The sequence below is a fragment of the Parasteatoda tepidariorum genome, chromosome 1 (assembly GCF_982258835.1).
Source record: "Parasteatoda tepidariorum strain Cologne lab strain chromosome 1, Ptep-v5.0, whole genome shotgun sequence".
In the NCBI taxonomy this organism is placed as follows: Eukaryota; Metazoa; Arthropoda; class Arachnida; order Araneae; family Theridiidae; genus Parasteatoda; species Parasteatoda tepidariorum.
The window spans coordinates 32,928,622-32,947,549 of NC_141755.1; the positions used below are offsets into that span (position 1 = coordinate 32,928,622).

An 18,928-nucleotide genomic window follows, 5' to 3' on the forward strand; every position below is an offset into this window, starting at 1 on the left:
ATAAGTTAAGGAGTTTTTGCGGACAGAAATAAACATTATATTTTCTAATCAATAATTTAATCAAAATTATATTTTATTAAAAATTATAATTTTTAATCAATTATTTAAACGAGATTCTTCGCGTGAAAGAATTCTCTTACAGCTGTTATTAAAAGTAATAAAAAGGTTTTTCTAATCATTCGTTTTTTTTTTCGTTTTTTTTTTTTTGATTTTTACTATAATTAAAATGTTTTCAATGTTTGAATTTGAAGTAGAAGCAGGAAAAGGTGAAAGAATACCTTAAAATGCACATATTTTATCATTTGACCTAATTGCTTGAATATAGTAAAATAAATTATAATATATGAAACACTTGCTATAAACGTGAAGGAAATAATATTTGCATAGAAAATTCATTGTATAGCTTTTTTTCGATATTCCAGTTTGCAAATAATTTATATACATATTTTAAAATGCATCTTTTCTGTTGTATGGTAAAACTTAAGATAAAATTAGTGAACTAAAATAGAAAACTCTACTTTGAGAAAAGTCGGTTCAACTCTAAGCCAAAGGTGACTCGAAGTATAATATTAATAGAAAATTAAATTGGACTCTACGATTCCGTTGAATTTGAACAAAGTGTCGGGTAAAAAAAGTTAAATATTGTTTTGTTTTAACCATTTTATACTTTTAAGCTAAATTAGGGTTATATGGTTTCGCTTAGCTCCTTATGTGTCAATTAGAATGTTTCAGCAATGGGTAATGGTTAATGTCTGTGTAATTTGTTTAGAGGTAGATTTTTGTCAAAAACTTATGAAAAACGCTGAGAGAAATAACAAAGAAATTGATTGAGAGAAATAACAACCGATAGTATGGCTTATTACTTATACTTTTATTTTTATTTTATGCATGTTGAACCGTAATATCATGTTAAAGTGCTGCAACTGTTGTAGGGTGACTAACCTTGAAAAGTAATAAAACTTTTCAAATTTAATGGAGACATAAATTAAATTAACGCTGAGTTTTTTTTACGGTAGCAGCAAATGCGTACGATTTCGCGGATAAATGTACTGACTTCTTCATTCTAACTTAATTTTTCTTCAATTAAAAAAATTACAAAGGCGAATTTCATTTTAACTTAAGCAAAGCAGTAAATAATGACTTATCGTAATGTCATTTGTTAAAAAAAAATGTGTGATTTCGTAATTTTTAGGGTTGCAGCAAGCATGTTCATTGCTTGAATGAATGCTCTGACTTTATCATTCAAACTTCAATTAATTGATCTTTAAATAACATAGATTATAAACGAAAATTTAATTTTAACTGAAACAGTTTCTAAAATAATAACTTATCACAATGCTATTTATTTTAAAAACTTGGGTAACTACTGTGTAAAAATTTAAAACACATTCTACTCATTTGTTTCCGTTATAATGAGTAATTTTTGGATTGAAACTCTTCCAAACCTTCGATTAATGTTATACGTAAAATAAAGTAAATAGTAAATTAAAGTTTGAGTGTTTTAAAGGTAAAAAATATTGATTAATTAATTACTGCTTTTATTACGCAACTTTAGTTACATAATTATTAGTTATGTGATGAAATTGTTTTTATTTTTTTTTATTTCTCTTTTTTTTTGTTTAAATACATTCCGCCGTCTAACTCAATCACGCATTTTGAAGTTAAATTCAGAAGGATATGCATGTATCACAGGTCCTTCAGATACTCAGCACTGTAAGAGAGCATAATTAGCAATGGTGCAATTAGTATGTCAGTAAATGTATGACCAGACAACAATGGGCTGAAGATATATGTCATCCTTTTGCTTCATGTCTTATAGGGTTTCTTTTCTATATAATGAATATGTGCATTAAACACTTTCGGAAAATTGGTTTAGCTTCGAACCGTACTGACGGTATCCTGAACCACTATACGGGAAAAATTTACATACATTTATATATGGTGTAATATTTAACAATGGTTTGGCTAAATTTGAACCACAGTATCGTATTAATAAGTTTCATAAGAACGATGCAGGGCTTGACTCAGTCCCCCAGTTTTTAGAAAACATGAATGCTATGGTTTAACCATTTGTTGCTATGGTTTAACCACTTCGAACTGTGGTTTAACCATAGTTTGAAGAGCTAAAAAATGTTTAAAAAAGTGTAGTAAATAAGTCCTAGAGTAATTTCCTGAAACACGTATGCATCAAAGTAGAATATTGCGACAATTTTTATTGCATGGTTCTCAGGGAAAAATAAAAGTATGGTCAAAACTGCTGGAAAATAGTAAGATTTACCGTGTTTCTAGATCTGTAGGAACACCTATAAACTCGATAATTTTTACAGAAGCGCTTTGGTAATGATTTAGGTAAAATTAACAATAAAATATTGCTTTACTTGATGATGAAATTTGGTAAATTTAATCGTATGATATTTTATATCATGGCATAAAAATCATTTATTCGGATAAATTTATTTTTCAGTTTTGAAATTTTAACAAAATGTGTGGTCATAAGAAATATAGTTTTTAAAATGAGAATTTATGGTAAACGTCCCATGTTTTGGTTTTATTAACCATTATTATTTTTTACCAGAAATGTTATTAACAAATAGAACGGTAATTTTACTAGATTCTTTTCCTCTCCTTGTTAACCATTTCGTATGAGCTTACAACTGATTTATTCCTAACATTTTCCCCATGAGATGTTTGGATATCAGACATTTTGCTTTTGGTATTTCATGCATTACTATGAACTACAGTAATTATGTACTCTTCTACTAAAAGCTAAAGTATATGTTCTTGAAGTGCATTTTGTTGTGTAATGTATCTTGCTATTTGTATCATTATCAAGAAACATCCAACCATCTTTTTTCTGCTAATTTTAGAATTTATGCACATAAAATTTCTTATCTTAACAAGTGGATAAAGTATGTTTTTCTTTTCGTTTTTTTGAAATTTAATAACTGATCATCATTAATTATTTTCAAAGCTATTTGAATACTTATTTTTTATTTCCTAATTTTATTTACTAAAAGTTATTTTGCTAATTTTTAAAAATAAAACCAATTAGACATAGTAAATGCAATCATGATTCAAATTTTGTTACTTGAATTAGGAGGAATAAGCATTATAAAAAAATAATCAATAATAAGCAATTTGTGAAAAATGAACTTTCTTTATGAAAAGAGAAAATATTGTTACAGTAATTTTTCTTAAAGAATTTAGAATTTGCGATGCTATTAGGTTTCTTAATTAACAAATAACAGATTTTAACTGTTAGTATTTATAAACTTCAATTGCTTATTGTATGATAATTAATATTTGCCAATTATTTAAACTTATTATGCATTCTGGGTGGGAAAGTTTTACGGTGAAAATGATATGGAAAGTTTAATCGTATAACAGATTTTTAATAGTTAATTATCTTAATAATTAGAATTATTTGATAGTAATAATAGTAGCTTTTTAATTATCAATAGCTAAATATAGTTATTTATCATGGATATTAAAGTGGTTATTATCAAAGCTTTGATACATTCGAGAAAGAAACTGAAGCACTTAGATACCATTGAAAAAATTTGATAAGAAAAGTAATAAGAAAAAGACAATGGGAACTTAGAACAATAAAGATTTAGGAAAAAGAAAGCGAACATAAGTAACAATAACAAACCGTGAATATTGTATTCTATGGTAAAATATGTGTTTACATTTTACGAATTTGGCATAATAAATGAACAATTCATTTTCAAGTAGAAATCTAGTGAAGTACACCATAAAATGAATGAACACACAATTTAGAACCCAAAAATAATTTGTCGTATAAAAATAATTTTATACGACAAACGTAATTTATTTTCAAAAAACCAGGTATGATCCTCATCTCCATATAAAAATAATTCATGGACTAAATTCACAGTCATCATATCCCCATGTAAATTTTGTGAGTCTTATTATCAATAAATTTCTAGGATATTTGCTCTATAAATATTTAATATTTACACAACTAAATAAAAAAATTATTAATTCGCTCCTATAAATTTGCTAAAAAATTTTTTTTCTCTTGTTCAGTAAAAAATAAGTTTTAATAGCTACAATTCATTAAATATTAATACAACTGATATAATAATTAATTATTCTTAATTTTTAAAAGCTACAATTTTTAAAGAAACCTACAAAGCATTGAATATTAAGTATAAATAAAAAAATATATTAAATAATTTTTTTAAAAAAAATTATTCATGAAAAATTGCTTATTTTAAAATTACTTCCTAAAAAATTTTCTCCTTGTTTCCCGTAAAAATATGCATTAAAAATTATAAAGCATTACTTGTTAGTTGCAAATGAACTTCATTCGAAACAAATTTCATTCATTTTCATTTGAAACAAATATAATAATTACTAACAACTGAAGTTTTAGACTAATTAAATACAATTCAAGAATTTTAATACTTATTTAGAAATACTTTCTAACTGCATCTTTACGTACTAATTACATCATAAAAATGAGCATGCGACAAATAAAAAGTGATACTAAAAATAAGAACTTTTTGTCCTTATTCAATAGTTAGCGATGCATTAAATTAATTATTTGTTTCCATGAATTAGTTGCAATCAATTAATCAGTTAACGATCGGTTAAGAAGTACTAATTTTGGAACTTTCAGGGTGAAATACGGATAGACTAAATAAGTCATAATCCAGCTAGTAGAATCAAAATTAATCGAAAAAGGCACTTCCTTTGATTATTAAAATAAGAAATTGTGCTTTTTGTAAATTTATATTTGAAGAAAAAATAATATGAATAAAATATGTAAACAATTCCAGCTAAAAAAGTGTAATTAAAAATCAAAACTGAAAAGCACAAATGAATTTACTTGATAGTAAAATATCATAATATAATTATGTAATTTATTAATAATTTCATAAATTGTAGTTAAAAAAGAGTAATGAAAAGACAAAATAAATGATTATTAAAAACTTTAATTACAATTTTAATTTAAAATTATAATTTTAAATTAAAATAATTATTATTAAAAATTATTTTACTTATTTAACTATATTATTTTACTTAGTTAAAATCTAAAGCACACGTTTGTATACCTAAAATTATAAGCCTCCTGACTGTATAATTCGTATTTTGTTCATCTTACTATGAATTATGGCAATAAAATAAAAATTTGGACCTGTGAAATATTTTTTTTGCTATATTCCTTTATTCTTTAGTAGTGGAGAGGTTATAGATCATATTTTTTAAGCTATAGTGATAGCTTAACAAACGTTAAAAAAATATCCATTATTACTCTTTTTGTTTCTTTTTGTTTCTTTTAAGTACTTATAAAAAAACTACTTTTTTGTTAGCTATCCTCAAAAATGCGTGGTATGTTTAAAGTAGGAAAGCAGGATCAAGTCATGTAAGTACATGAGAACAAATACGGAAGATGATGGGGTCCAACTGCCATTACATCAATACCCCTTTTAAGGTCACGACCTCTTAGAGTTCAATTCTAATAGCGGTCACATTAGACCTTAATGTAGGAGAGATGCGACTTTCCTATGTCTTCTTTTTTGTTCCGCTCTTCAAAGCATGAAATTAAATAAAAGAATCGTGGACATTGGGCTGTTATAAAAAAAATAGCTCCTCTTGTGGGAGGCTACTTCAGTATCTGTATACTTTGCTCTTTGACTATAATAAAAAATATTATATCCAGAGCTATACATGTAGCAGGTTTGAAAAATCAGTCCGTGTATCTCCGGAATTTTTAAATGTAATTTTTTTTGCAACATTTAGTTAGGAACTTATAACATAAAAATCGCCTCAGATCTAATTGAGGAAAGAATCCCAGGAGAAAACTTCCAAGCGATGTTTAGTATTTTAACCTACATTTAGTTTCTTGACTATATTTATTTTCTGACCTTTAATTTCTTGACAAAAACAAAAACTTAAAAATTTTATAATAATTTAAGGTAAGTTAATTATTTCTACACAAAAAAATTATAAAATATTTAATTATTAGGTTTTAATTTACTTGCTAAAAATTACAAAAGCGAAAATATATTTCTTTAAAATTTTCTTTATAAAATTCAAACAATAATTTTTCTCTTTAAGTTTTATTTATTTTAATTTATCGTATCAATTAAAAAGTAAAAATTTCTTGTTAAAATTTACTATTAACTTATGATAAATTTTAAAAAAATACCGCAAAAATATTATTATTCAGTTTTATTTTATTCGTTTAAAGTTACTAAAGAGTAAACTGCAAAAAACTGTTTGTTAGAAGCAGCAGTTAAACAAAAATAGTAATTTTTCGAACGAAAAAAAGTTATTTTATATTTAACTTAGATTATTATCAATTAAAATTAAATTAATTTCAGTTTTGCAAACAACGTAACGTGTAGCTCTGAAGTTCGTTCAAAAATAAATACGCTTAAAGTTTTCAATTTTTATCTGAAAAAAATATTTTTTTAATACACAGGACTCTGTTCTACTTTTCAAAAGATCGTCAGTTTGCATTCATATTGTAAAAATGTAAAATTTTTAACTTCGCACGTAAAATATTAAATACTTAATTTTTAAGTTTATTTCAAAATAAAAATGCATTTTTAAACAAAAATATATCAGGAAAATGTTATTAACAACGCTATACTTTTTTTAAATGTTTACATTAAAAACGTTTTTTTTTTTTCAATTCAATTTTTCAATGTCTGATAAAAAGCTATATTTTTTCACAGAACACAAATTTAAATTCCTCTTTCTTTGTTCATTTTTAATCCATATGCTTAACTTTCTAAAAATAAAACAGTGTAATGTAAAAATATCACAAAATCGCAATCCCAAAAATTTAGAAGTATTTAATTCGGCTTTATGTGTTTAACATTTCATGATACAATAGCACTAAACATTTTAAAAAACAAGTAAATTAAACACCTTACCTGTTAAAATTAGTTTAGTTTTCACTCATATTTAAAAAAACCCGCTACGATCTAAATGAAGAAGGAACACTGAACAGAACTAAAACCCATTTGAACCTCCCTCGTTTTCTTCCTTAACTTTTCTACAGCCCAAACTATATGACGTCAAGATCTGGATGGAACAATAAGGACACCGTTTCCCCTTGAGGAATTTTGCAGATGGAATGAAATCTTCGAGAGGTACTCTGATTTTTTCCCTCGAAGATTTTACAATGCCGTCTACTGTAAATAGCCTATGGCATTAATTGTATGGCTCTGATATTTACTTTAAAGTATAGAATAATGGATGACCTTGGATATTTGTCTACAATAGAGATAGTAAAAGTTTTCAAGCAAAATTTCAATAGAGCTCATTAAATCTATTGCATTTTTCATAAGTGATTAGGACATCTATAATGTAAGATAAAATTAATTAGTGCCTTTTACTGTTTTTTACGAGTGCCAAAAATAATATTTTAAAGGTCTTAAAAACCTAAATATTATTTTTTCCTTAACTAATTGTTTAATGAGAAACTATAATGATAAAAATAAATGATTTGATAGATTATAGATAAATTTTAATTGTAATACATATTTATGAGTTTTAACTTTCACAATATAGAATTCAAGATAAAGATATTTTATACGCAGTGAGACAGTTGTAGATATTAAAAATGAGAAAGTTGAAGGAAAAGGGTTTATTTTTAAATTTTATTTCATTGAATTGGAGGATTCTGCGTGTTTTAAACGTATTTATAATTGCTGCAACGTAGTGAGCAAAAACTCTAAGTGCAAATGGAAGAAGTAATTTTTTAAAAATCTTCATGTAATTTTAACAGAAATTTCAACAGAAATTTCGTACCATGTATAGTGAAACCTCTCGGTAACAACCACTATCTGTTCCACTGTAAAATGGTTATTAATGGAGGTTGGTCGTTCTTAGAGGTTACCTCCATTAACTTCAAAATCTTATTAAAGGTTCATGATTTTTCGCAAACGGTTTTAATTTTAGTTGACATTTTCTTGGTGCGGAAATGTCACTTATGCTGGCGTCATGAAAACCGGATAAATGAACAAAATTTAGCGTCAATAAAAATTATCCCTGCTCATAAAATTAAGTGCAAAAACAAATTCACCAATAATGAATGATAGAACTATTTTAAATAAATAAACAATTACGTTTTTTGTTTAAATTTGCATTTTATGTAATAAATTAAAAGTTGAGACGAGTTTTCTTAAATTTTTTTATTTATTTTTTTGAGATGCTTAGTTCTTTGTTCTAAGATAACTTTTTTTTTCTAAATTAGCTTTCAGCTCTAAAAATAAATCATTGATAGGATCGTTTTTAGTACACTGTGACTGCAACTTGAGTTTATAGATCTCCTTCAGAGATCTAAAAAGAAAGCTCTCTAAATAACTACCTCACACAAATACTTTGAATGGATTTAATCTACTTATTTGTTTTGTTGATATTTTTTGCTTTGATATTTTTTTCATGTTTCCATATTTGGCCTTTTCCGCATTTAGCGAAAAAGTTTGCCCGGTCGCTGGGAGTGGTTTTGATGGTCTCTTCTAAATATTTCTTCAACTCAAAGTATATGGAAAAAATTCCTTGCCTCCCAAAAGTGGTCGTAAATAGAGGTGGTTGCTACACAGAGGTGGTCTTTAATTTAGGTTTTACTGTATATTTATGAAAGCGTATAGTGCCGCATAATATATTTAGCACTATCGCTCTATATTGAAAAATCTCAAACGCCACACTGTTTTGCTGCAAAAATACTACTAGACTTAGAAATTGAAAAAGCAAAGATGTATAGAAAAATGTTCACAAATGTACGATGATGTATTAAAAAAAACTACGATTCGGTAATTAGTTCGAGAATTATCAACTGTTAAACTCGCTTGTAAGAAAACCAAGCAGGGACAGCGAGGGATCAAAGCTCAGTGGGATCTACAGCCCACTGAGTTGTAACAACAGCGTCTTTTTTCTTGAAATTCTAATGTGGTCGGAAATTATTGAAATTTTAAGTTCATTTCACGCGATTTTTTTGTCAGTTTTGTTTCTTCAATCAATGATTTGTTCATTAAAGGAGAAAATTTTATCTCTCACAAGATCTTCATTTTATAAAAGCGTATGTTTGTCTTAATGTCAAAAATAAAATAAAATATTTGTAATAAGAGAGTGAGTGATTAAATAGTGCCTAATACATTCATATGGAGATTTTTAAAAATATAAAAGACATAAGGAAGTTAATAACAGTTACCATTATATGATAAGAGGTAAATTTTATATATTTAATGCTCTTTTATTTCTTTTTGTGTTTTATATACTGTATTAAGAAAGTTTAAATATTTTTTTCAAGAAGAGTTGATTCTTTTTTTAAATTCAGGGAGTTATTCATTTCGTTACGATAAACATATCAACGAATTGTTCTTACGTAAAATTATAATAATCATACATTTTATGAGCAAAATGAACTTTTTTCTTTTTTTGAAAAAATGACTTTTAAGGGAAGAAAAAAAACAATAATGAATGAGAATCAAACAACGGGGATGGGGAGCGGATCTTCCCAGTATATTTAAAAAGGAGCAAAATGATGCTTTTTTGCAACTAATATGCTATTTTCATAACTGCTGTGTGTTTGCAACAGTTACTCATGTCTGTTGGGTCTAGTTTAGCCTATCTAAAGTCAGTGCAGTCTACGCCTATTTTGAAGCCAGTTTTGTGGAAATAAAAAGCGTTTGCGGTCTAATTTTTTAATATTTAAAAACCTACTCTAATGCTGCATTACCTGGATTTAGAAAAATTTGCAAAAACTGAGTAAAAGGCAGTGATTTTGTTAAGTTTCATCCAGTCACCAAATTGGAAAAACGTCGCCTAATAAGCATTTTTAAAAAAAGTTTAATAAATTTCAAAATATTTAAGTTTTTCGTCCCAGATAATTTTTCATGGTATCCCAGATATTCTAAAACCCAGATAACTTTTCATGGAAAGATTATATATATAGTTTAAAATCAACGCATTGCTTCAAGTGGGAGGCACTTAAAATGTGTTTTAATTTTATTATTTTTTTTTCGTTGGTGACAGAACTTCGAAAAACAACGTTATGAATATTACTAACGCATTCTCGAGGTAAAATAATCATGAAATTCTTATGAAAATTTCCGTAAAAGTTTCACCATATACCTATGGGATGGTGTATATTCCTAATATATGCAGTCAACAAGAATTAGGCGGTGTAAATTATTTCATGCTGCAAACGCATAAAATGCAGCAAAAATGTAATGAGATTGTCTTGAAATTCAAACTTTAGAGCGTTCCGCACCCTACTCGCTTCGCTCATCAACCTTAGTGCTTCCGTTAAAGTGAATAAAAATACTCCGAATTTTAAGCTATAAAAGTCTTTGTTCGCTTAAAAAATTGTTATCTTTAAATAATGAAATTTAAATTTTTAACATGGGTGGTTGAATAGTTGCTGAACATGAGAGCAATGATAATTAAAATTTAAAACCTTACTTATTTTTATTATTATTTCAACATATTCTACAAAGCAGAAAACTGCTTAAATAATTCCATTCAATTTTTGAATTTTTTGTTTAAAAATTAGCATGCTATTAATTTGATGCTATTAATTAATTTACTTATTAGCATGCTATTATTTAGATCTCTATTAATCAAAATAAAAAAAAATATTTATTCAATAGATATTTAATGATTATCCAAATAAGCAGCTTTCGAATATTTTACTTTAAAATATTAATCTATGGAGGTAAGACGGTTGCTTGATTTATTCCAAAAAATGAACTTATTCAATGAAATTAATTAAAAAAAAGAAGAATTTTTAAATTATAAATTGTTTTAAAATATGACTTTAATTACATAATCTTGCAGTGAGATTTTCTCAAATACATTTTTATTATTTTTAATTCCTGTATTATTTCTGATTCAGTCTTAAATTCTGTATTATTTCTGATTCAGTCTTAAATTCTGTATTATTTCTGGTACTCTATTAATTTATAGTATATTATTCTATTCTATATTATTACATTTCAGTAAGCATCCATTTAAGATCTTACCCAACCAGTGTTTTATTCTGATGTGCTGAAACATTTTTCAGAGCTTTTAACAGAAGACAAGGTTTACGTAAACATTCAGTAAAATTACGGACAATAAAATTTTATGAGGCTGATTTATAAGGCTTAGAACTTTTTAAAGAGTTGAGCACAAGAAGATTTGTTCTGCTTTGTCAAGTAGCACTGATTGAGGCACAAAAGCAGGCTGCGAAGTAATTGAATTTGGTAACCGCCAAGAAGCGCCGATAAACTTACATCCTTTCACATCTTAATCGTAAAAATTTTCTTAAGAAGGAAACAAAATATACCTTAATTCATACACGAAGAAAACAAATCTGGTAAAATTACAGTGCTGTATTTTCTGGTTAAAAGACAACAACATTTCTGGTAAAAAACAACAGTGTTCTGATAAATAAAATCAAAATATATGGTATTTAAATCAGTCATTTGATAATATTTTCGTTCAGACGTTCGTTCTCCAGATCAAAATACACCTGCTATAATATTCTGCTAGTTTTTGCTACATTTTTTCTTTCTTTCTCAAAGTGGAATTAAAAAAGAACATAATTTAATATTATAGATTCAAATATTGTATATTGTGATTCGTAAGTAATCATATATTAACGATAAATTTATTATTAAAACACTTTTGTATCATACAATATTTCGTTGATTAATCAATTTTGAATTTATTTCTTAATAGTCATTCATTGAAAGTGAATTAAATTCGAGCACAGCTAATTTCTAGTCCCCCAGAGGACTGTATAGACACGGTTCCCTGTAGAACACCGAAGTCATGCATTACTGGCTGTGGTCAACGAGGGGGTGGATAATTACTGTCCACGTAGAGACCGGACTGAGTGGGAATTAGCATGCGTAGAACCCGAGGGAGCGCGGTATTGTTCCTCGTTAAACTGTTCTACCATAAAGTGCTTGACTTGGCACGCAAGTCATCAGATGACCAAAACGGAAATGCAATATTCTCTGCAGGTAATCAAAATAGTGATGACATGTCTTCGGATCATCCTCATAGATGTTTCTCAAATCGTCGCCAATAGCCAATCGTCAGTTTTTTGTTAAAAAATTATCTCTAATTACTTAAGAAGAATAAAGAAAGGAAAGTAAGTTAATGAAGTTAATGAAGAGTTAAGTAAGCTAATGCAAAGTATGTTAATAAAGAAATCCAAATTACACTAAAAAAAAGTATGGTCTAGACTACCAGACTGTTCTGGCTCTAAGCGAACACCAAAAAACTCAGTAATTGTTACTGTACCACTTTGGAATAATTTTGGTAAAATGAGCACTGAAATATAGTTTTATTATATGTGATGAAATTTATTACATGTGCAAGCATTATCATGGTACGTTAGAGCTAAAATAAAAACCATTTATTCGACTACATTTATTTTTCAATTTTGTATTTTTTACTAAATGTGTGGTAATAAGAACTATAATTTTGAATTACCTGAATTTTCTGTAATCCGTTGCCACATTAACGGAAAAATTACGAAATGAATAGTTTAAATACCATATATTTTGGTTTTATTGACCAGAATTATGTTTTTATTTACTAGCATTGTCACTATTATGGTATATTGCGGTAATTTTACCAGAATTTTTTCTCAGTGTATTTAAGGAAATTGCTTTTTTATCGAATGAATATAAATATCAAAAAAAAAATCTAACAAATGCTTCATACGCAGTGATTCTTTTCAATATTTACTGATATGTGACGTTCTCACGATTGTGTATGTCTACCGGAATTGAATAATCTCTTTAATCCGTTATTACCTTTTGCAGTAAACTGACGTCAAACGGTTTAATAATCAAAGAAAATTCACACGGTAGTGGAAGGAATTACATAAAGTGCAAATTTTACCCTTGTGGGTATTTAAATAAATAATTACATTTAAATTCCTCTCGTTTTTATAATATATTTCTTAGTATGTTGCTAACTGATCCATCACAACTCCTTATCAAAAAGTGCATCACATTCTCATGGATTACTTATTAATGTTACAATTTCTTTTTTCCTTTTTTTTTTCCTTTTATCTGCATGGCGAAAGAAATTCTAGTAATATTACTAATTATGGTATCGACATTTCTGGTAAAAAATCAAAACATAATTCTGAAGAAAATATTTGTTATTTATAAACCATTCATAGGATGACGGTTTATCGGAAATTTTAATTTTCAAAATTATAGTTCTTATAATCAAACATTTAGTAAAAAATACAAAACTGAAATTTCAATTTAACCGAATAAATGGTTTTTATTACATGCTGTAAGTAATAATTATAAATTTCCCGAATTTCGTCAAAATTACTAACGTTTATCACAAATTAGAACACTATATTTTATTCTTAATTCAACCAAAATCATTACCAAAGCATTTCTGTAATGGTTACCGAGATTTTTGATGTTACAATAGAGCCAGAAACACAATAAATTTAACTATATTCTTGTAGTATTGACCATATTTTTTTGTTAGTGTGGTGAATCTCAGCATTGTAGAAGTTTCCGAGTCGCAGTTATGCACTAAGTATGCTATCATTCTAAACAAAGAAATAACTTTTTAATTTAATTATTTCGCATCACAATTTGACTGGTATTTAATTTGAGTTTTTTTTTAAAGTATATTTACTTTATTTTAACTTCAAACCTTATTAATTATACTATAATGCTCTATTTGATAATCCCTGCATTATTTTATAAACTCATTTAAACTTTATTTTTCGGCAGATAGTTGTTTTCACTTCTATATAAGTTATAAGCTACTTTTACAACGATAAAAAATACATATTTGAAAATATACGAATAATAATTGCCCGGCCGAGCGGTATCGCCCGCCAAACGCTATGCAAAGCGTGGAGGAGCGGGTTCGAATCCCGCTGTTACCCTGGGTGTATCTTCGTGCTGTAATTCTCTGTATTGTGCTATCTGTCCTTCTATTTGAAAAAGGTTTATAAGCCTAAATTGAGCACTCAAGTCTTCAAATTTATGTAAATCCAATTACAATAACAACCAGTACATGGCTGATATGCATTAGTAGCTTAAATGTTACTCTACAGGGCTGTTTTAAACCGGCTGTTTTAACGGCGGGTTCGAATCCAACCACTACGCTGGATGCATCTATTATTAATATTTATGAGATTTTTATAATTTTTATCAGATTTTTATAAGATCATTACGTCAAATTTTTTATACTAAGTCGAAGAACAGATTGCACAAGACAGTAAAAGACATCACAAAGCCATGTCAAGAAGTGCGGTGGGATTCACGCTACAATCGATGCATCTTTGTAATGTCTGTTAGTGACTTATGCGATCTGTTCCTTAACTTAATAGGTACGGAACGGTATTTTAATTTACGTAATACTAGCACTGCACAATGGGTTATTAGCGATGATCTGGCAAACATCCTTTGAGGATGATCCTGAAACAACATACATACTTCACTTCCCATTTTACAGAGAGAACAAAATCCTTTTCCCATCCCAAAATTTCATGCATTTTAAGTAATTACTTCAAAATCTGTTTTCAGTTACTATTTAATTTTTATTATTGACAAGTATTTGCATCTTACAACAAACAACATAAACTATAATTTTCTTTATAAAATAATTTAATTTTGAACTGAATAGTATGGCATTCAACTGAACAGTATGGCACTTTATTATTTTTAGTGTACAAAATTATACTGTTTTAAATGTATATTTATATTTGCAACTCATATTATTGCGTTAGTGCATTAGTCTAGCCACTAAAATGTCATTGTAAAGGGCCTAAGCTGGGCATTCGATAGCTGCTTGTAACCCCCCACACCTAACCGGGAAGTAAATGCTGCTACTAGTTAATGCCTGTAATATTGCCATCAGTGCTGTTGGTCAGAAAAAGTAGAGCATCCATGACTCTATGGCTTACAATGTGCTGTTAAGGGAATATTCAACTTTTTGTTAATATTCCATAATTTTAAGTTGTTATTATTCATTTTTCCTACAAAAGCATATATAAGTATAAACTGAATTTCTTTTATAATAGTTGAAAGTACACTTTTTAAAGTGTAGTAAAATGAATTTTGCTTCTTTCTAAAAGTAAAAGTTAAGTTAAAACAATAAAACAATAGACCAGAGAAAATTTAAAAAAAAAATAGAACTCAAATGAAGCGTAATGACTGCTCACATTTTCCGAATTATTCAAAATTTTTAACGATTTAAAAAAAAGGAACGATATATATATATATATATATATATATATATATATATATATATATATATATATATATATATATATATATATATATATATATATATATATATATATATATATATATATATATATATATATATATATATATATATATATATATATATATATATATATATATATATATATATATATATATATATATATATATATATATATATATATGTATATATATATATACAAAATTTAAATGCAAAAATTATGTATTAATACATATTTTATAACACATATTTAAAATAAATTGCTTTAATTCAAACTAAAAAATTTCTACATGCCTTAATTTAATACATTAGTCTATCTTAGTTTTGAGTGTTACAATATTTAAAATGCAATATTAAAAAACATTTTTATATTCGAAATATAAATATTTTAAATAAATTTGCAGAAAATTATTTAAAAAAATATGTGTATATACTTTAAAAATTAAAATTTTAAAATGAAATACCAAAAAAAAAAATACTTTTGCTTACCTAGTTTCTCGAATAAATGTGAATTTTAATATAAAGCTCCGTTTGCCGGCTTCTTGATAGTCAATATTCGATGTTAATTATTTTCTAATAGGCCGGTATTATCGACCGGTAATATTTGCAGTTGAATGTCCACTTACAAATGACGAAATCTTTCATGCAACTTTGTTCCGTATATTCTGCCTTCTTCTTTGAGGGAGGGGATAAAAAAATATAAACAAAAAGAGAAAAAAATGCTTCGAACATCCGAGAACTTGTTCTATTGGACAAACATTTATGTCCCAATGCTGGTGAAGGTAGGCCGAGGCCGCCTGCGGGCTCTTAACTTGAACTTGATTAGACGTATATAGCAGCGTACGGTATATTTGGTTGTTTTGGTTTTGTTACGTTTCTCCCTAAATGAGGGAAGGTCATAAGATGAACAATTTGTTACATTTTGTCGTTTTTTTTTTTTTTTTTTTTTTTTTTTTTTTTTAAATTTGTTTACTTGATGGCGTGCCGGAGAAATCAGGTCGAAGTAATGGTATTTCGAGAAGATGCTGTATACTGGAGAACTTGATGATATATTTTCATTCCATGTGAAACAAACATCTGAAAGCTGATTGTCACTTTCACGCTTCGTATTCAAAGGGCGTTCTAAACAAAAGAATTTTTCATTCACTGTTACTTTTATTCAATTATTTTATTAGAATTATCCTGTTATTATTATTCCTATTCATTTTTTTCAGTATTATGCAATCGTTTATATTTTTCATTTTTATGAGTATTATTCCGTTATTATTATTATTATTATCATTATACATATTTTTTAACTTTCATATTGCCATAATTGAGTAAAAAAATTGTAATGTGCATTCCGCAAAAATCGAGTTTCGAATCGTTTCTTCGGGCATAATTCAACCAATTTCCTTTAAGTTTTATATTTTGTCACATGAAATTACCTTTTTTGAAATGATGAAGAAAATTTTATACTTGACTATTCAATGTTTTTGCGACTATTATTAAATAAAATAATGAAAGAAAAAAATATACAAGTATTAAAAATTGTTTTTTGCATGGAATTATCTATGGATAAACGAATTTCATAATTGTGTGGAAAACTTTTTCAGTTCGTTTAAAAATAGAACAAGGGGACCCTAAACGCATTGCTGACGTGAAATATCCTCAGTGGTAGACGGATCAAGGATTAGAGTCCCTTTGCCGTCAGGCTAACTGTTGGAGGTTCTCGCGGTCTTCCTCTCTATGTAACGCAAATGTGGGTTAGTTCGATCAAAAAGCCCTTCACTGAGGCAAATTTCTCCCAATACTTGATCTAGGAGTTCCCTTGTCTTCTGGATTAGGTTCAAAATTACAAGGCTACGAAGTTGAACTTTAGTAAACGTAAACTCAAAAATTGGGTCTGCTGTTTAACGACAGTTATACATTTATAAAATATGAAATATTTCTTACATTTTATACGTAATGAATCAAACCTGCAGAAAAAAGAGTATGTTTGTTCAGAGAAAGCAAATTTTTGTGTCTGAATTCGTAACTTAAAATATCGTCTGTGTGAATTAATTAGCATATTTGAGGTCAGCCTCTTGGACTATTAAGATTGATTCCTAGTGTGCGAAAATCTGATCAATATTCAGGGTGCACTTCATTTGTGAAATTCAGGAAGTTTTAGATTGATCAAGCTTTAAGCCATTGACTTTTTTCTTAAATCTCAGTTAAATGTTTTTAGCAAAATTTTTATGTATACTTTTTTTTATTTATTCTTAAAGATTATTTCGAAATGCTTCTTTTTTACATTCGGCAATTTTTACAACAAGGATCAGTAAGCATTCTATAAAAAAAGTTTGTTTGTTTTTAAAATTTTCAACAAATTACTTTCGTTGTTGCATGGGCTCAGTCAACAGCATTAATGTCCAATATTACAAATTTTAAATGAAAAGTTAGTTTAAGGTATTTAAAGGAAATTTTTGAAATTTTTTCGTGTTGATTCCTGTCCCTAAATAGAATTATAAATTTCATCTGAAAATTTAACAGTGAACTACATTCAAATTTTGATCCTAAGCTCAAAGCTAAAATTTTGTTATGCTGCGACTTCTAGAAAATTGCCCTAACATGATTATTGTTTTTTGTATTAATGCTTCAATAGATATTGTTCGAAATAAATCAAATTCTATTTAAACAAAACCGAACATAAAATGTGTTTTTATTTAATTTATAATTTGTCATTATGACACTTTACATTAATAAAATATTAGTAAGTCGCAGTACTTAATATTTAAGGAAGAAATTCTAATATTGTAATATGAAATAATGTTTAAGTTTTACCAAAATTGTTTTTATAGAATTTAGGAATATTTATATAGAGTTTAGTGAAAATACCGAATTCAATTTAAACAACATGGGGCATAAAATATGTTAATATGTAAATTATAATTTGTCATTACGCTACTTTATATTAATTAAATATTAATAAGTCACATTACTTTAAAATGCTTAAAAAAGAAACTTTAATAAAGTAATTTGAAATAATGTTTAAGTTTTACCAAATTTGCTTAAATATAATTTAGAAATATTTATGTAGAATTTAGTTCTCTAGACTTCGTCATCTTTGTTCATTCACAGAGAAAAAGAATATGTCAAAACTACTAGAATAAGGTAAAATTTACTGTGTTTTTGGCTGAATAATAAACGAAAAATCTCGGTAATTTTACCGAAAAGTTTTAGTAATGAGTTAGGTAAAATTAATAAAAATGCATGTGCTTTTATAATGTGTGATAAAATTTGGTAAATGTGGAAAAAACTGGAAAATATTTTCATGAAATCTTAGAGCATGGAATGAAAACCATTTATTGGGGTAAATTTACTTTTCAGTTTTGTATTTTTTTACAAAATTTATTGTAAAAAGATCTTTAATTTTGAAAACCAGAATATCTGATAAACCGTTATCAGATATCGGAAAGGAAAAATTACCAAATGAATGACTTAAATACCGTATATTTGTTTTTGTAAACCAAAATTATGGTTTGTTTGTTTTTTACCAAAAATGTCATAAGCATATACAGTATGGTAATTTTACCAGAATTTTTTTCATGGTATAGTAATGTGCTTATCTAGTTCAATTTAAAACATTCGTTTTATAATATTCTTCTATTTATTCTTCGTAATGTATCTTTATTCTTTATCTTTTTAAATAAAATAA

At 26.9% G+C, this 18,928-nt stretch overlaps 1 protein-coding gene across 2 annotated transcripts in view; it reads right to left on the reverse strand.

The window, feature by feature from the left end:
• The window catches only part of LOC107446178 (very long chain fatty acid elongase 7), a 42,710-nt gene extending 26,707 nt beyond the window's left edge, over positions 1–16,003 (reverse strand). Inside the window, exon 1 of one of the 2 annotated variants that reach the window (XM_043048011.2) lies at positions 15,739–16,003. The gene's annotated coding sequence lies outside the window, so the exon portion shown is untranslated. Of the gene's footprint in view, positions 1–6,911; positions 7,118–15,738 lie in introns of those variants that run through there. The other variant, XM_016060752.4, reaches the window with a different exon arrangement.
• Positions 16,004–18,928: the final 2,925 nt, after the last annotated feature.